This window comes from Bubalus bubalis, chromosome 9 (genome assembly GCF_019923935.1).
Source record: "Bubalus bubalis isolate 160015118507 breed Murrah chromosome 9, NDDB_SH_1, whole genome shotgun sequence".
NCBI classification, from domain to species: Eukaryota; Metazoa; Chordata; class Mammalia; order Artiodactyla; family Bovidae; genus Bubalus; species Bubalus bubalis.
Window position 1 is genome coordinate 78,449,607 of NC_059165.1, and position 19,713 is coordinate 78,469,319.

The following is a 19,713-nucleotide window of genomic DNA, read 5'->3' on the forward strand; positions in this document are numbered from 1 at the left end:
AATTTGGATGAGGGTTGCAGGGTGCATGTGTTTCTTCTGATTGGTTGGTGATGAGGTAACAGGACAGTGTTCCAGGAAACTTGTGCTCGACCTAAAGTTGTCATCTTGCACTTGGGTGGGGGCCTTTGTTCTTATAGACGAACTAAAAGATAGGTGTCAGAATGCCATGTATAACCATTGAGGAGGAATTTGGACCCTATTTAATCACTGCACTGTTGTTTGTGACTGCTTTCTTTTTATTTCTGCATTTCCTCATTTTTCTAATTAGTAACTGTTTGAATCTGCCCCTTGAAACTCAGGGAAGTTGTAGAAGGCTGGAGCCATTTTCACATAAGAAAGAAATGGGAGACACATAAAGGCTTGACACCTGGAAGGATCTTGCAGGGCCCTGCTTGGTTTCAAGAATATGGGCCTAAAGAGAAAGTAATAACAAAATGCTTAAGTATATTAGGGATTTCCTGGCCATTTCAAACGATAATTACTTTTTCAGTTTTAATTGATATCCATACAGCTTTTATTTTCAACTCAGAAATTTCCTTAGAATCACAGTCTGATGAAGACATCATGGGAATTTTAGCTGAAATTTTATTACTTGTTTCTATTGGATCTGGATATTAAGGCCCATTAAATATGTGGTTGTCTGCTATATCAGTTTTCACCACATTGTGACTCATGCAACTTCTCCTCAGATTTCTTCAATTTGTATTGTTTTGTCAGGCCTGTCTGTTAGATTTTCAAACATTGAAAAATAGCAATTGTTAGGATTAATTTTCATTTAGGAGCTGTACCATATGTTAGAAATTTTCACCTTGTTATAATGATGTGGTATTGGAAGCAAGTCTAACTTCCTAAACATCGTTTAAATCTGGAGTTTCCAAAGTTAGTAATAGTTCTTCCTGATTATGACAGCTGAACCAGTTATTTAAAAAAATGCAAACTTTCACACAAAGTCTCAGTTATGGCTCCTCAAACACCAGAGTAAAATTTTATGAAATCGTAGTTTGTATTTCCTCTGTCAGACAAAGTAGTGTTTTCTGACCATGAAGTGAAAACTGCCTTGGTCTACAATTATTGAAATACTTTTGTATTAAAGCTATTTTACTTCATAATGGATTTATCACTAATTTTAAGTGGTAGCATTTTCTTTTGTATTTCATCAATATATACTCAGTCTTTAATATTGAAACCAAGCAAGAACCTATGGGGCCCTCACAGTTACAGATCCTTTTCATGTCCCCTGATTCTTGTTCATTCATTCTCCTTGACCTCCCCTGAGCTCCAAAGGGCATATTCAAACAGTTGCCTGTAAGAGAAGGGAGGGAATGCAGAAACAATGGAGGAGCAGTCATAAAAGAGGGTCCTGGTTCCTCCTCAAGATATACATAATATCTTTGAGTCCTTTGGCAGAAACTAAGGCCCCCTGAGAAGACTCCTGAGAGTCCCTTGGACAGAAAGGAGATCAAACCAGTCAATCTTAAGGGAAATCAACCCTGAATATCCGTTGGAAAGATTAATGCTGAAGTGCCAGTAGTTTGGTCATCTGATGTGAACAGCTGACTCACTGGAAAAGTCCCTGATGCTGGGAAAGATTGAAGGCAGAAGTAGAAGAGGGTATCAGAGGATGCAATGGCTGGATGGCATCACCAATGAAATGGGCATGAACTTGGGCAAACTCTGGGAGATGGTGAGGGACAGGGAGATCTGCTGGGCTGTAGTCCTTGGGGTCACAAAGAGTCAGACATGACTGAGTGACTGAACAACAGCAAAGGGCCCCCACATAAGCAGAGGATGGTAACTTCAGGCTGAGTATGAGATTCTTGGAACACTGCCCTGTTACCTCACCACCAACCAAGCAGAAGAAATTCTCCACATGGTGGAAGATAAGGAAGACTCTGACTCCCTCCTCAAATGATTGACTGAAATTAACTTCCCCTTTCTCCCTTTAAAAGTACTTTCCCAGTCTAGCAGAGTCTTTGAAGTTGATTCTTGGACATGCATCTATCTGCCTTCTACCCATGGTGCCAACCTCCCACCTTTCCTTTACATCAGCACTTGTCTCTTGAGTAGCAAGCAGCCAAACCTGAGTTTGGTGACAATATGATAACTGCCTCTTAGCAAAAACATAAGTAAACATTTGTTGAATAAATAACAATTAGTACTCTTGCTTGGAAAATCCCATGGGCGGAGGAGCCTGGTAGACTGCACTCCATGGGGTCACAAAGAGTCAGACACGACTAAGCGACTTCACTTTCACTTCTCACTTTCATGCATTGGAGAAGGAAATGGCAACCCACTCCAGTGTTCTTGCCTGGAGAATCCCAGGGACGGGGGAGCCTGGTGGGCTGCCGTCTATAGGGTCGCACAGAGTCAGACACGACTAAAGCTACTTAGCAGTAGCAGCAGTAATTTAAAAAATAATGAATTTGGCTAAAAATAATATGCTTTATGCTTTTTTCCCCAAACTCCAAAACAGTGAATGATTTGTTGTTCTTTAGTCACTCAGTTGTGTCTGACTCCTTGCAACCCCATGGACTGCAGCACACCAGGCTTCCCTGTCTTTCACTACCTCCCAGAGCTTGCTCAAACTCATGTCCAGTGAGTCAGTGATGCCATCCAACCATTTCGCCCTCTGTTGTTCCCTTCTCCTCCTGCCTTGAATCTTTTCCAGAACCAGGATCTTTTATAATGAGTTGGATCTTCACATCAGGCAGCCAAAGTATTGGAAATTCAGCTTCACCATCTGTCCTTCTAATGAATATTTAGGATTGATTTCCTTTAGGGCTGACTGGTTTGATCTCCTTGCAGTCCAAGAGACTCTCAAGAATCTTCTCCAACACCACAGTTCAAAAGCATCAATTCTTCAGTGTTCAGCCTTCTTTATGTTCCAACTTTCTCATCCATACATGACTACTGGAAAAACCATAGCTTTGACTAGTGAATGATTAGGGAAAATGTAAGCTTAAGACAACATAATACTCATTCAAATTGAGCAGCCTAGTAAGATTTAGAAAATGCTCTAAAAATTTTGGTATAACTATTTTTCATAAATATACCTTACAATTCAAGCTAATGCTGGATTTGATGTTTGTTCTTCTCTACTAATAAAACATAATGGATATAATTAGAGTGTATATAGTCTTCACTCAAAATTGATAAATTTATTAATGAGAATTTAAATGATCAACCCATAAAAAATGAATAGATATGCATTTTTCCTGATTATTTTCTTCAGGACAAATACAGAGGTGTAGCATTTACCTTGAACTCTGTTTCTCTCATTGTTCATATTTACTACTTTGGTTAATGGGCTTCCCAGGTGGCGCTAGGGGTAAAGAACCTGCCTGCCAAAGCAGGAGATATAGACACAGGTTTGATCCCTAGGTCAGGAGGATCTCTGGAGGAGAGCATGGCAAAACACTCCAGTATTCTTATTTGGAAAATCTCATGGACAGAGGAGCCTTGCAGACAATAGTCCATAGGGTTGCACTGAGTAAGACAAGACTGAAGTGATTTAGCATGCACTGCTAATGCAGGAGACATAAGATGTGGCTTCAGTCCCTAGGTCTGGAAGATTCCCTCGAGGAGAGCATGGCAGTTCACTCCAGTATTCTTGCCTAGAGAATCCGCATGAACAGAGGAGCTTGGCAAGCTATAGTCCGTAGGGTCTCAAAGAGTCTGAACCTGCCTATAGCAACTTAGCATACATATACGCACTTTGGTTAATATTAGTGTGATTTTTTTTTTACATTTTTCTTAAAAGACAATATTTGAGCTCAGTCAGTCAGTTCAGTCACTCAGTCGTGTCCGGCTATTTGCAACCCCATGAACCACAGAAGGCCAGACCTCCCTGTCCATTACCAACTCCCAGAGTCCACCAAAACCCATGTCCATTGAGTCAGTGATGCCATCCAACCATTTCATCCTCTGTCCTCCCCTTCTCCTCCTGCCCTCAATCTTTACCAGCATCAGGATCTTTTCCAATGAGTCAGCTCTTCACATCAGGTGGCCAAAGTATTGGAATTTCAGCTTCAACATCAGTCCTTCCAATGAACACCTAGCACTGATCTCCTTTAGGATGGACTGGTTGGATCTCCTTGCAGTCCAAGGGACTCTCAAGAGTCCTCTCCAGCACTATAGTTCAAAAGCATCAATTCTTCAGTGCTCAGCTTTCTTTATAGTCCAACTCTCATATCCATCCATGTCTACTGGAAAAACCATAGCCTTGAATAGATGGACCTTTGTTGACAAAGTAATGTCTCTGCTTTTTAATATGTTGTCTAGGTTGGTCATAACTTTCCTTCCAAGGAGTAAGCTCTTTTAATTTCATGGCTTCAATCACTATCTGCAGTTATTTTGGAGCCCAGAAAAATAAAGTCAGCCACTGTTTCCACTGTTTCCCCATCTATCTGCCATGAAGTGATGGGACCAGAGGCCATGACCTTAGTTTTCTGAATGTTGAGCTTTTAAGCCAACATTTTCAGTCTCCTCTTTCACTTTCATCAAGAGGCTCTTTAGTTTTTCACTTTCTACTGTAAGGGTGGTGTCATCTGCATATCTGAGGTTATTGATATTTCTCTCAGCAATCTTGATTTCAGCTTGTGCTTCCTCCAGCCCACCATTTCTCATGATGTACTCTGCATATAAGTTAAATAAGAAGGGTTACAATATACAGCCTTGACATAATCCTTTTCCTATTTGGAACCAGTCTGTTGTTCCATGTCCAGTTCTAACTGTTGCTTCCTGACCTGCATACAGGTTTCTCAAGAGGCAGGTCAGGTGGTCTGGAATGCCCATGTCTTTCAGAATTTTCCAGTTTATTTTGATCCACACAGACAAAGGCTTTGGCATAGTCGATAAAGCAGAAATAGATGTTTTTCTGGAACTCTCTTGCTTTTTCCATGATCTAGCAGATGTTGCCAATTTGATCTCTGGCTCCTCTGCCTTTACTAAAACCAGCTTGAATATCTGTAAGTTCATGGTTCACGTATTGCTGAAGCCTGGCTTAGAGAATTTTAAGCATCACTTTACTAGCGTGTGAGATGAATGCAATTGTGTGGTAGTTTGAGCATTCTTTGGCATTGCCTTTCTTTGGGATTGGAATAAAAACTGACCTTTTCCAGTCCTGTGGCCACTGCTGAGTTTTCCAAATTTGCTGGCATATTGAGTGTAGCACTTTCACAGCATCATCTTTCATGACTTGAAATAGCTCAATGGGAATTCCATCACCTCCGCTAGCTTTGTTCGTAGTACTGCTTCCTAAGGCCCACTAGACTTCACATTCCAGGATGTCTGGCTCTAGGTGAGTGATCACATCATCATGATTATCTTGGTCATGAAGATCTTTTTTTTTTTTTTTTTTTTTTAATAGTTCTTCTGTGTTCTTGATATTTGTCCAAGTGGTACTTAAAAAGTTAAAACATCTCAAGTTAAACTTTATAAAAGGAGAATCTAAGTAGATTTTCAGTGTAATTACCAACATTGTTTTTTCATTCATTCAGTGTTCTGTCATGTTTTCTTTCACATTTTAACTGCCTAAGTACCATTTATAACATTGTCCTTTCACAGGATCGATAACAAAGTGGTCCATAGTGAGGAAAAATGAAAATAAGAAAGTCTGTACCATATTACACTCTTACAAGAGAGATAATTACCAAAAATCATAAAATGCTATCCAGAGGGTACCACTTTTTCATGATTGTGACAAGCGGTTTTATCAAAATAAAACAAAAATCTGCTAAGTACACACTAAAAATATTAGTAGTAAAATAAACCACAAAAATACCACTGCTAAATGTAGGTTTTCAGCTCACTTGATTGTACCTTATTGCATTTGAACATGAAAATGGCTATTTTTCTATATATAAAACGTTTTCAGTAAAGTCAATACGGAACCAAAAATAGAACTTTTCCAAACCTATGACTTCATGAATTTATTTGATTTCTGCTTTATAGATAGGCTTAATTGTGTATTTTGTAAAACTGCTAGCCAGTTAAACACTAATAAAGAAAAAGCTAGAGCATCAAAAAAAAGTTTCCACCTTTATAAGAAAAGCAAGTCTTGGGCCATTAGACTTTAATAGGTTTAAATGTCTTGGGACAATGAAACAATTACCACTTGGAGAAAATGATTTAGCTAGCTGTGAAAGCTATTCAGGAGTGACTAAATACTTACAAATGTTTTTCAGATTTGGTCTATGAGTTTAATGGCCATCTTAGATGATCAAACTTAATATTGAAACTGCCCTGCATAGTGTGGAACTTGTCCTAGAAAAGCAGGCAAAATCATTTGGTGCTCTCACCACAAATAAAAATACTAAGCAGTGTGTCCAATCACTGTCTCATGTGGGCACATATTCAAAATATAAGAAGCACAGAAACACAATTTCATTTAAGTCAATAAATGTGATTCTAAGTCCTTATAAGACCACTTTCAGGTTTCTCTCTTGGTACCTGAGTCTTTCCAAACAACCATGCTGGTTAAGTAAAAATATGATATCTGATGTGTCTTTTGGAGAAAATACTTACTAATAATTCTAAGCCTTCTTTCTCTTGTGTTATCAGCACAATGGTTTTTAAAAAACTTTGATAGTGCAGTAGCTTTCTGCAGATTTCTGTATCTCACTGAAATTCACATGTCTCAGTTCAGTTCAGCTGCTCAGTTATGTCTGACTGCAGCATGCCAGGCTTCCCTGTCCATAGCCAACTCCCAGAGCTTACTCAAACTCATGTGCATCCAGTTGGTGATGCCATCCAACCATCTCATCTTCTGTCATCCCCTTCTCCTCCTGCCTTCAGTCTTTCCCAGGGTCTTTTCCAATTGATCAGTTCTTCGCATCCGGAGAAGGCAATGGCACCCCACTCCAGTACTCTTGCCTGGAAAATCCCATGGACGGAGGGACCTGGCAGGCTGCAGTCCATGGGGTCGCTGGGAGTCAGACACGACTGAGCGACTTCACTTTCACTTTTCACTTTCATGCATTGGATAAGGAAATGGCAACCCACTCCAGTGTTCTTGCCTGGAGAATCCCAGGGATGGGGAGCCTGGTGGCCTGCCATCTATGGGGTCCCACAGAGTCGGATACGACTGAAGCGACTTAGCAGCAGCAGCAGCAGTTCTTCGCATCAGGTGGCCAAAGTACTGGAGCTTCAGCCTCAGTATCAGTCCTTTCAATGAATATTCAGGACTGATTTTCTTTAGGATTGACTGATTTGATCTTACTCCAATGCCACTGAAATGGTTCTTAGGATAATTACTCAGGTTCTTTTAACCTCTAGATTAAAAGAGCACTGAGAATCATTAGAAGATCTTCTACACATGGGGCCGGTGCCATTAAGTTGTATATCAGGACCCAGAAAATGGAGGCTGTCCCAGAATCTGTGCTTATGGTAAACACCTGTCAAAAACCTAATCTACGCCAATCAGAATCCATCTCAGCTGTGGCTAGCTTACCTTCCTCTGGGAAATAGGACCTGCTGACCTTCTCATGAAACTTCTGACCTTCTAGGCAATGATGCCCTATTTCCATATTGCATCTTAACCACTTTAAAACTTTCTTTTGCCCCCAAATCCTGGAGAACAGAGCTCCACTATGCTGCTTGTGAGCATTGTACTCCCTCAGTTTATGGATAAATGAATAAAGGACCTGAAGACAGCTACTACAGACTCTGGGGTAGGTTCCTACACACAGCTGTAGGTACTGCAGAGCCCTTTGGTTGACTGCCTCTTCAGCTGCTCTCTGGAATCTCTAGTACACTTTATTTTGTATTCTGAGCTCTTCTAGTTTGTTTTAGTCCTTCCAGGTATAAAATGTGATGTGAGAGACCCCAGAATTTTCACAGGGTAAATATTGATGTGTGAGAGACTCCAGGATTTTACAATGATTCTTAGTGAGCTAAAATTGGGATTTTGGCAGGACTAGTCTGCAAGGCAAGTGCCTTTGGGAGGTAGGTCCTGACAGGTCTCAGAAACTGTGCTCAGACATCTAGAAACTGTATATCTGATTGAATTCAGGAGGATTAACTCAAGAGAAAATAATGGGTACTCCTTAGTCTTGGGCTTCCCTGGTGGCTCAGATGGTAAAAAATCTGCCTGCAGTGCAGGGTTTGATCCCTGGGTGGCGAAGATCCCCTGGAAAAGGGAATGGCAATCCACTCCAGTATTCTTGCCTGGAGAATTCCATGGACAGAGGAACCTGGTGAGCTATGGTCCATGGGGTCTCAAAGAGTTGGACACAACTGAACAACTTTCACTTTCACCCCTCAGTCTAAAGCAAGCAAGATAGCAGCTGTGAGAGGACTCACAAATCTTGGAGGTAAGTCCATAGCATAAACTGCTAGGGAACTCAAGGAGATGAGAAAAGAAATTTGGCATTTTTTTGACCAATGACACATTAAAATCTAAGTAGGCCTGAGTTTGATTATTAGAAATGAGTAGGAAGTCTTCTTCTATGATGAAATCTTCTCATGAAAGTAATAACAGACTTCTATGATGAAATCTTCTCATGAAAGTAATAACACATCTATTGCTTATGAGATTCTTGGAAACCAAAGATACAAAATTGGCGAGCACTAGTTGAGCACTTAAAAGCTGTTATACTTTTTTTGTAGGTGATAACTCTTAAGACTCCTTTGCTCTGTTAAGTTGGTCACTGAATAAGTTAGATTTGCACTACCTTAGCAATCCCTTGGAGAAGGAAATGGCAACCCACTCCAGTATTCTTGCCTAGAAGATTCCATGGACAGAGGAGCCTGCTGGGTTACAGTCCATCCCTAGGTTAGGAAGATCCCCTGGAGTAGGAAATGGCAACCCACTCCAGTATTCTTGGCTAGGCACTTTCACTTCATTTTCACCCAGCACCCTAAAGAAAATTTCCCTGCAACTACGTACATTGGGAAGCACCACAAAATTCCCTGCCCAATGGCATATCCTTCCTAGGCATTAATCCTCCAGGAGATCCAAAGCTTAGCTAAAGAAATAGATTCCTTGGTTTATAAAGAATAAAGTGTGTAACCTCCTGCACACTTGCACATTTTCTGTCTAAGAACTGGGGTCTTAGAAACTGTGTGTACATGCTCAATCACTCAGTCATGTCTGACTCTTTGCAATGACATGGACTGTAGCCCACCAGGCTCCTCTGTCCATGGGATTTTTCCAGGCAAGAATCCTGGAATGGGTTGCCATTACCTACACCATTGGAAGTTGTAGATATGTGCAAAAATTGCAAAATCTTACTAAGACAGCCTAGAATTGCAATGGTCATGATGGGGAATGTTCCAGTTAGATAAGATTATTCATTTAAGAAGTTCACTTGAAAACAAGTATTCTCCAAACAGAATGGGATGCCTGTTTTAACTGACAAGCTAGAGCCTTCAAAAGACTTCAAGATTCCAAACTAGATTCATTGGAAGATTTATTGCAAAAAGCTAACAAAACATAAGAGGTACCTAGAACTAAAAATCTGATATGACTGTTACTACTCTACTCTCTCTCTCTCTTTACCTGAATACTCAAGTCTATTAATACTTGATCTAAATTTTGTTATACTCTGAAGAGGCCATAAGACTTTAAACAAAAGTTCGCCAAGTTAGTGGTGCCCTTGTTGGCACCTTCCAGAGGTAATGAGATTCCAGGGCTTCTCCAGTAAACTAGTACCAGTTATTCTCTTTAAACAGCCAAGGGAAAACTGAAAACCTAGTAGGGGAAAAAAAGTGAAAGGCTACTTGGAAACTAGATGAATGAAAAATCCTTAAAATCTACAACAAAAGTATTTGTAAAACATTTAAGCCATCTGAGAAAGTAACCTTAACTGATTCCTTCTGCCAGAAACACAATTCTTATGCAGATGCTCTTTCATAAGCTCAGTTTTGCATTATCGTACCTGTCTCATGGCTGTGATTTTTAAAAGAAAAGCTGTTAAGTTCTCTGTTTGTATTTGTTTATGTACATCTATGTAGATGTGTTATAGATTTGTGATATTTTTCCACCTCTGAATGGTATTGCCAATTTGGTATTGCTCTTAATTTGTAAAGAGCTCTATTTAATTGACTTAAAGCAGTGCTATATAAACTAAGTATACTCTCAGAGATATAAAAATTAACCAAAATGTTTTAAAAGTTCATGTAGCTTAGAATAATCTTTGATAAACAAAAGCTAGTTTAAGTTTCTTGGCTTAATTAAAATAGGCATGCTTTTAGCGTTATCAATAATAAATGTAATGTCAACATACAACTTATTGCCTAGGTTTACTAAAAGTCAAATAAGCTCATATTATGTCTGCTATAAAATTTGTCAGCAAGAAAGACAATGGTTAATTGTGAACTTTTTATGAATACACACAATTGTTAATAAGTAAATTATATAAGATAAGATCAGATCAGTCGCTCAGTCGTGTCTGACTCTTTGGGACCCCATGAATCGCAGCACACCAGGCCTCCCTGTCCATCACCAACTCCCAGAGTTCACCCAGACTCAATGTCCATCGAGTCAGTGATGCCATCCATCCATCGCATCCTCTGTCGTTCGATTCTCCTCCTGCCCCCAATCCCTCCCAGAATCAGTCTTTTCCAATGAGTCAACTCTTTGCATGAGGTGGCCAAAGTACTGGAGTTTCAGCTTTAGCATCGTTCATTCCAAAGAAATCCCAGGGCTGATCTCCTTCCGAATGGACTGGTTGGATCTCCTTGCAGTCCAAGGGACACTCAAGAGTCTTCTCCAACACCACAGTTCAAAAGCATCAATTCTTCAGCGCTCAGCCTTCTTCACAGTCCAACTCTCACATCCATACATGACCACAGGAAAAACCATAGCCTTGACTAGACGGACCTTTGTTGGCAAAGTAATGTCTCTGCTTTTCAATATGCTATCTAGGTTGGTCATAACTTTCCTTCCAAGGAGTAAGCATCTTTTAACTTCATGCTTGCAATCACCACCTGTAGTGATTTTGGAGCCCAGAAAAATAAAGTCTGACACTGTTTCCACTGTTTCCCCATCTATTTCCCATGAAGTGATGGGACGGGATGCCATGATCTTCATTTTCTGAATGTTGAGCTTTAAGCCAACTTTTTCGCTCTCCACTTTTACTTTCATCAAGAGGCTTTTTAGTTCCTCTTCACTTTCTGCCACAAAGGTGGTGTCATCTGCATATCTGAGGTTATTGGTATTTCTCCCGGCAATCTTGATTCCAGTTTGTGCTTCTTCCAGTCCAGCGTTTCTCATGATGTACTCTGCATATAAGTTAAATAAGCAGGGTGACAATATACAGCCTTGACATATTCCTTTTCCTATTTGCAACCGGTCTGTTGTTCCATGGCCAGTTCTAACTGCTGCTTCCTGATCTGCATACAAATTTCTCAAGAGGCAGATCAGGTGGTCTGGTATTCCCATCTCTTTCAGAATTTTCCACAGTTTATTGTGATCCACACAGTCAAAGGCTTCGGCATAGTCAATAAAGCAGAAATAGATGCTTTTCTGGAACTCTCTTGCTTTTTCGATGATCCAGCGGATGTTAGCAATTTGATCTCTGGTTCCTCTGCCTTTTCTAAAACCAGCTTGAACATCAGGAAGTTCACGGTTCACATATTGCTGAAGCCTGGCTTGGAGAATTTTGAGCATTACTTTACTTGCGTGTGAGATGAGTGCAATTGTGCGGTAGTTTGAGCATTCTTTGGCATTGCCTTTCTTTGGGATTGGAATGAAAACTGACCTTTTCCAGTCCTGAAAAGTTTATAAATGAGCATTTCAAAAATAATTATGCTTTATGTTATATCTATATATAAATAGTTTCCAGTCTTTTTGGTAATTTGAAATTTGAAAGTCTCACTGAGCTAAATTAAATGAGAGTCTTTGAATATCTAGATTGTTTTCAAATAAGATAAAATATTGACACATTGACTGCTTTAATAGAGTTTTATCCACCTCTGATTCCATTTACATAGGAATTAAAGCATTTGATTTTATTAGTAAACATGTTTTCTGTACATAAGAAAATTTACTATGAGGAAGAATATATGTTTGCAAGTTATGACATATATTTATTAATTTTAAAATTCACAGAATGCTAGTGTAACAAACAGTCTACATTTATTTACTTCTTAGTTTTCACTAGGAATTAAAGATTCTAAGGATTAAGAGTTCTAGTAAATACCTAGTTAAAACTATTAGAAATTGTAGGGTAAAAGAAGTGACTTTGTATAAAAAGTAAGGTAAATAAATGACTGTTTCAGAATGTCAAAGATGTAAAACACAGGACAAAATCTGAAAGGATATTTTAAAAAGTTGTAGGTTTGTGGAAAAAGAATCTTGGGAAAGGCATTTTATGTGTGGTCAAACTGGCTCAGATTTGAATGGATTTAATTAAGTTTTAGAAAAATTAGAATTTTGTTTTTTTTTCTGTTAAACAAAAAGTTTTATTAGTTTATGATATGTTCTTAACATGAAATTGTACACAAAGGTTTTTCTTTACCTTTTAATAATCTGTCTGGACAGCAAAGATGTTCATACCAAAATAATTTACTGTGCTTCACGTTGTCTTTATCAGACTTGGATTACTTAACGAAATCCAGTATTTTCACTATTAAGAGAGTTGAGTTTTGATCACAACAACATACTCTTCAGTATTTGCCTTTATCATCATCTCTTGTCTCTTTGGTGACTTGAATTTTCCATAACAGTCAAAATAGTTACTAGAAGGCCTATTTTCCAGCAAGCATATCAATAACTTTTAAAGATAAAACTATCAGAAAGGATAAAAAGCTTTTGTATTTGTTCCAGGCATGTACGTAGAAGGAAAAAATAATAACCAAGACCTGTGTCAATCTTGAGTCACTTGTTTTGGGATCTGTGGTTACAGGATTGTACTGTCCTCTCACTTCATGAGAAATTATTTCTGGGGCACATGTTACCACAAGTTTCAGGATTATGGCAATGCAGGGCCTTATCATCCCCTGTGACTCTGTACTCTAAAGATTGATATATTGAAGCTGTTATTGAGGGCAGCATAAACAGGCCTAAAAGAAAACCAAGAGTGGAAATAAACTCCTGGTGACAGCAGGTTTATGCAGCCCCTGCTATGTGGTCCACTGGAGAAGGGAATGGCAAACCACTTCAGCATTCTTGCCTTGAGAACCCCATGAACAGTATGAAAAGGCAAAATGATAGGATACTGAAAGAGAAACTCCCCAGGTCAGTAGGTGCCCAATATGCTACTGGAGATCAGTGGAGAAATAACTCCAGAAAGAATGAAGGGATGGAGCCAAAGAAAAAAAGAATACCCAGATGTGGATGTGACTGGTGACAGAAGCAAGGTCCAATGCTGTAGAGAGCAATATTGCATAGGAACCTGGAATGTCAGGTCCATGAATCAAGGCAAATTGGAAGTGGTCAAACAAGAGATGGCAAGAGTGAATGTCGACATTCTAGGAATCAGCGAACTGAAATGGACTGGAATGAGTGAATTTAACTCAGATGACCATTATATCTACTATTGTGGGCAGGAATCCCTCAGAAGAAATGGAGTGGCCATCATGGTCAACAAAAGAGTCCGAAATACAGTACTGGGATGCAATCTCAAAAACGACAGAATGATCTCTATTCGTTTCCAAGGCAAACCATTCAATATCACAGTAATCCAAGTTTATGCCCCAACCAGTAATGCTGAAGAAGCTGAAGTTGAACGGTTCTATGAAGACCTACAAGACCTTTTAGAACTAACACCCAAAAAAGATGTCCTTTTCATTATAGGGGACTGGAATGCAAAAGTAGGAAGTCAAGAAACACCTGGAGTAACAGGCAAATTTGGCCTTGGAATATGGAATGAAGCAGGGCAAAGACTAATACATTAGAGTTTTGCCAAGAAAATGCACTGGTTATAACAAACACCCTCTTCCAACAACACAAGAGAAGACTCTATACATGGACATCACCAGATGGTCAACACCGAAATCAGATTGATTATATTCTTTGCAGCCAAAGATGGAGAAGCTCTATACAGTCAGCAAAAACAAGACCAGGAGCTGACTGTGGCTCAAACCATGAATTCTTTATTGCCAAATTCAGACTTAAATTGAAGAAAGTAGGGAAAACTACTAGACCATTCAGGTATGACCTAAATCAAATCCCTTATGATTCTACAGTGGAAGTGAGAAATAGATTTAAGGGATGAGATCTAACAGATAAAGTACCTGATGAACTATGCACTGAGGTTCGTGACATTGTACAGGAGACAGGGATCAAGACCATCCCCATGGAAAAGAAATGCAAAAAAGCAAAATGGCTGTCTGGGGAGGCCTTACAAATAGCTGTGAAAAGAAGAGAAGTGAAAAGCAAAGGAGAAAAGGAAAGATATTAACATCTGAATGCAGAGTTCCAAAGAATAGCAAGAAGAGCTAAGAAAGCCTTCTTCAGCAATCAATGCAAAGAAATAGAGGAAAACAACAGAATGGGAAAGACTAGGGATCTCTTCAAGAAAATTAGAGATACCAAAGGAACATTTTATGCAAAGATGGGCTCGATAAAGGACAGAAATGGTATGAACCTAACAGAAGCAGAAGATATTAAGAAGAGATGGCAAGAATACACAGAAGAACTGTACAAAAAAGATCTTCACGAACCAGATAATCACGATGGTGTGATATTTGACCTAGAGCCAGACATCCTGGAATGTGAAGTCAAGTGGGCCTTAGAAAGCATCACCTCGAACAAAGCTAGTGGAGGTGATGGAATTCCAGTTGAGCTATTCCAAATCCTGAAAGATGACGCTGTGAAAGTGCTGCACTCAATATGCCAGCAAATTTGGAAAACTGAGCAGTGGCCACAGGACTGGAAAAGGTCAGTTTTTATTCCAATCCCAAAGAAAGGCAATGCCAAAGAATGCTCAAACTACCACACAATTGCACTCATCTCACACTCAAGTAAAGTACTGCTCAAAATTCCCAAGCCAGGCTTCAGCAATATGTGAACCGTGAACTTCCTGATGTTCAAGCTGGTTTTAGAAAAGGCAGAGGAACCAGAGATCAAATTGTCAACACCCGCTGGATCATCGAAAAAGCAAGAGAGTTCCAGAAAAAACATCTATTTCTGCTTTATTTACTATGCCAAAGCCTTTGACTGTGTGGATCACAACAAACTGTGGACAATTCTGAAAGAGATGGGAATACCAGACCACCTGATCTGCCTCTTGAGAAATTTGTATGCAGGTCAGGAAGCAACAGTTAGAACTAGCCATGGAACAACAGACTGGTTCCAAATAGGAAAAGGAGTTCGTCAAGGCTGAACACATTGTCACCCTGTTTATTTAACTTCTCTGAAGAGTACATCATGAGAAATGCTGGGCTGGAAGAAGCACAAGCTAGAATCCAGATGATGGGAGAAATATCAATAACCTCAGATATGCAGATGACACCACCCTTGTGGCAGAAAGTGAAGAGGAACTAAAAAGCCTCTTGATGAAAGTAAAAGTGGAGAGTGAAAAAGTTGGCTTAAAGCTCAACATTCAGAAAACAAAGATCATGGCATCCCGTCCCATCACTTCATGGGAAATAGATGGGGAAACAGTGGAAACAGTGTCAGACTTTATTTTTCTGGGCTCCAAAATCACTGCAGATGGTGACTGCATCCATGAAGTTAAAAGATGCTTACTCCTTGGAAGGAAAGTTATGACCAACCTAGATAGCATATTCAAAAGCAGAGACATTACTTTGCCAATAAAGGTCCATCTAGTCAAGGCTATGGTTTTTCCTGTGGTCATGTATGAATGTGAGAGTTGGACTGTGAAGAAGGCTGAGCGCCAAAGAATTGATGCTTTTGAACTGTGGTGTTGGAGAAGACTCTTGAGAGTCCCTTGGACTGCAAGGAGATCCAACCAGTCCATTCTGAATGAGATCAGCCCTTGGATTTCTTTGGAAGGAATGATGCTGAAGCTGAAACTCCAGTACTTTGGCCACCTCATGCGAAGCATTGACTCATTGGAAAAGACTCTGATTCTGGGAGGGATTGGGGGCAGGAGGAGAAGGGGACGACAGAGGATGAGATGGCTGGATGGCATCACTGACTCGATGGACGTGAGTCTGAGTGAACTCTGGGAGTTGGTGTTGGACAGGGAGGCCTGGCATGGTGCGATTCAGGGGGTTGCAAAGAGTTGGACACGAATGAGCAACTAATCTGATCTCTGCATTTCCCTTGAGACACATTTTAGTTCTGACCCTAGTAGCAAGTAGTGGGAGAACCCAGGACAGATTCCTTGAAGCTGATGAGAACAGTGTTTTATTTCTTAATTTGCCCTAGGCACTTCTGCAGCTCTCAAATGGAAGCTTGAGGAAATGAAAGTAAGTTTTCTCCCTTAAGAGCTGTTTGGCAGACTGACCAAAACTTTCAGATGGTTATGTGTAATTGTCACAACCTAATCTTACGAATTGAATAAGTAGATCATAGATTCTTATTCTTAAACTGTTGAAAGTTTTAGTATGTTAGAAGAAATGACTTCTTGAGTTAAATAAATAGGGCTTCTGAATTCTAAACATTTAAACATTATATTTTGTTTTGGGGTTTCTTGATACTTCGAGATAGCAAATGACACAGTTCTATATTATTATGAGACTCAGATTAATTACTTACTATCTTGAAATTTCCCATTTTGGAAGAAGCTATTAATAATCTTTGTATAATCAAACCCAACATAAAATATGTTGAATTTAGATATGTGTTTGTGTATTCTCTTATAATAAAAGAATAATTTTTAGCCAAAGTCAAATCCATATTTTCACTTGACTCTCATTTAGCCTTCAAATTAAAACATAAAGAATGCTGCTGCTACTGCTAAGTCACTTCAGTCGTGTCCGACTCTGTGCAACCCCATAGACGGCAGCCCACCAGGCTCCCCCGTCCCTGGGATTCTCCAGGCAAGAACACTGCAGTGGGTTGCCATTTCCTTCTCCAATGTATGAAAGTGAAAAAGTGAAAGTCAAGTCGCTTAGTCGTGTCCGACTCTTAGCGACCCCATTGACTGCAGCCTACCAGGCTCCTCCATCCATAGGATTTTCTAGGCAAGAGTACTGGAGTGGGGTGCCATTGCCTTCTCCAACATAAAGAATAGAATTTAGCAAATATATTCCAGCGTGTTTAGTTTAATAAGGGATTTTCAGTTCATTAGTGGTTCAATTCTTAAATGTATACATTTTAATGTTTCAGGTATACAGCAAAATGAACCAGTTAAACATATATACCTATCCATTCTTTTTCAGATTCTTTTTCCATATTGGTTATTATAGAATGTTGAGTAAAAATCCCTGTACTATACAGTAGATCCTTATAGTTACCCATCTTATATATAGTAGTGTGTATAAATTAGTCCCAATCTTATAACTTACTCCTTCTCCTAATGTTTTCCCTTTGGTAACTGTAAGTTTGATTTCAAGATCTCAGAATCTGTTTTTATTTTGTAAGTAAGCTCATTTGTGTCATTTTTTTTAATTAGGTTCCTCATATAAGTGGTGTCATATGGTATTTTTCTTTTTCTTTCTCACTTACTACTTAGTATCATAACATCTTGGTCCATCCATATTGCTGCAAGCAGCAGCATTTTGTTCTTTTTCGTGGCTGCATAGTATTCCATTGTATACAGGTACCACATCTTCTTTATTCATTCCTCTCTTGGTGGGCATTTAGATTTCTTCCATGTCTTGGCCATTGTAAAGAGTGCTCTGATGAACACTGAGGTACATGTGTCTTTTTGATGTATGGTTTTCTCCTGATATATATTCCCAGGAGTGGGAATGTTGAATCATATAATAATTCTATGTTTAGTTTTATAAAGGAACCTCTGTTTTGTTTTTAATAATAGTTGTACCAGTTTTCATTCCCACCAACCATGCTGGAAGGCTTCCTTTTTTCCATACCCTCTCTAACATTTATTGTTTGTATATATTTTGATGATGGCCATTCTGACTAGTGTGAAGTATTAACAAAATTCGGCAAAATCTGACAAACCTAATTGCTTGTTATCTCTCAATATCAAATGCCACAAATAAAGTACAGGAATGTCCTGCCTTGTCTATGGAACAGTTGGCTACTATGATTACTGTTATTTCCAATCAGAGCTGTCTTCTGGAAACTAAAGTCATTAAAACTCTAAATCATAAGAATGATAGTGAAAGTGAAGGTTGCTCAGTCGGGTCTGACTCTTTGCAACCCCATGGACTATAGAGTCCATGGAATTCTATAGAGCAGAATACTGGAGTGGGTAGCTTTTCCCTTCTTCAGGGGATCTTCCCAATCTAGGGATCGAACCCAGGTCTCCCACATTTCAGGCAGATTCTTTACCAGCTGAACCACAGGGGAATCCCAAGAATACTGGAGTGGGTAGCCTATCCATTCTCCAGTGGATCCTTCTGACCCAGGAATCGAACCAGGGTCTCCTGTTTTGCAGGCAGATTCTTTACCAACTGAGCTATCAGGGAATACCCCACATCATAAGAATAAAACATTTAAAATTATAGCCTAAATGGTCATTAACTTTATATAATAATGTACTTTTGAAAACCATATTTTATTAAATATTCATTATAAGTAGATTAGCAACTTTGTTAGGGTTATCTTTAATTATAAATGAATTTGATTTGGACTGTTTATCAGTAAATAGTGAAATAGTAATTAGTAAAATACTTGACATATCACAAAATTAGAATCTTAGAACTTGATTTTTAACTAAAGTAATTTAGACTTTATAAATTAAAGTGACAAAGTGATAAAGAATCTGCCTGCCAATGCAGGAGATGTGGGTTGGATCCCTAGGTTGGCAAGATCCCCTGGAGAAGGAAATGACAACTCACTGCAGTATTCTTGCTTGGAAATACCTATGGACAGAGGAACATAGCAGGCTACAGTCCATGGGGTTGCAAAAGAGCTGGACACAACTTAGCAACTGAACAACAAGAAACAACAAAAGCAATATATAAGTAGCTTTAAAAGAGGTCCTTTATATCAAGAATGCCTATGTAATCCATATTCCTTTTCAAATGTGTGCATGCTTTTGTAGTCTTGTACATTCATAGAATTTATTTGTAAGAATTATAATAGTCTAATGATTTATGAGGTTTATTTAAAAATCATATTTAGATATTTTATGCAAATATAAAATCTGGCTGAAGAAATAAAGGTTTCTATTTTGGTTTCTCTTCCAGCAACTAGATTCTATTTTAGGATAAATTTTATATTCTGAAATTTTCACATCTTTTATTTCAGTTTATTTGGTAGAATGGATTGAAGTCAAATTTCTCCCTTGGTAGCCTTACTTTATCAATCTACTTCCTGAGAAATCTCACCTTTGTATGTTTACAATTGTATGTTTACAATCAAAATTTTACTCAGAATTAATGTGTCATAAAAAGATGCCATAGGATTAGCATTTTCTTTTGTCCTTGAGATTCATTTTACTCAATGTTATGCTGCATATTACAATTCCAGATCTTATAAGAAGATGAAAATCAACACCTCCAAAGGATACTTCATTATCTTTCCTCTAGTGTAATGCTATATCCACTTTTTGTTCCTTATCATAGTGAATCCTAACTTGTGGTTATTCTGGACTGTTAAGTATATCTATCTATCTATCTATATATATATATATATATATGCACACACATATTTTCATATTATTTTCTATTATGATTTATTATAGAATATTGAATATAGTTTTCTGTGCTATGGAGGCTCTTAAAGTT

At 38.8% G+C, this 19,713-nt stretch overlaps 1 long non-coding RNA gene across 1 annotated transcript; it reads right to left on the bottom strand.

Annotated features, from left to right (window-relative positions):
- Positions 1-5,364: 5,364 nt before the first annotated feature.
- On the bottom strand, positions 5,365-6,756 carry LOC123335248. The gene is made up of 2 exons (XR_006553652.1): positions 6,526-6,756; positions 5,365-5,402 (listed from the first exon to the last, which is right to left on the bottom strand). It is a non-coding gene; the product is annotated as an uncharacterized LOC123335248 (long non-coding RNA).
- Positions 6,757-19,713: the final 12,957 nt, after the last annotated feature.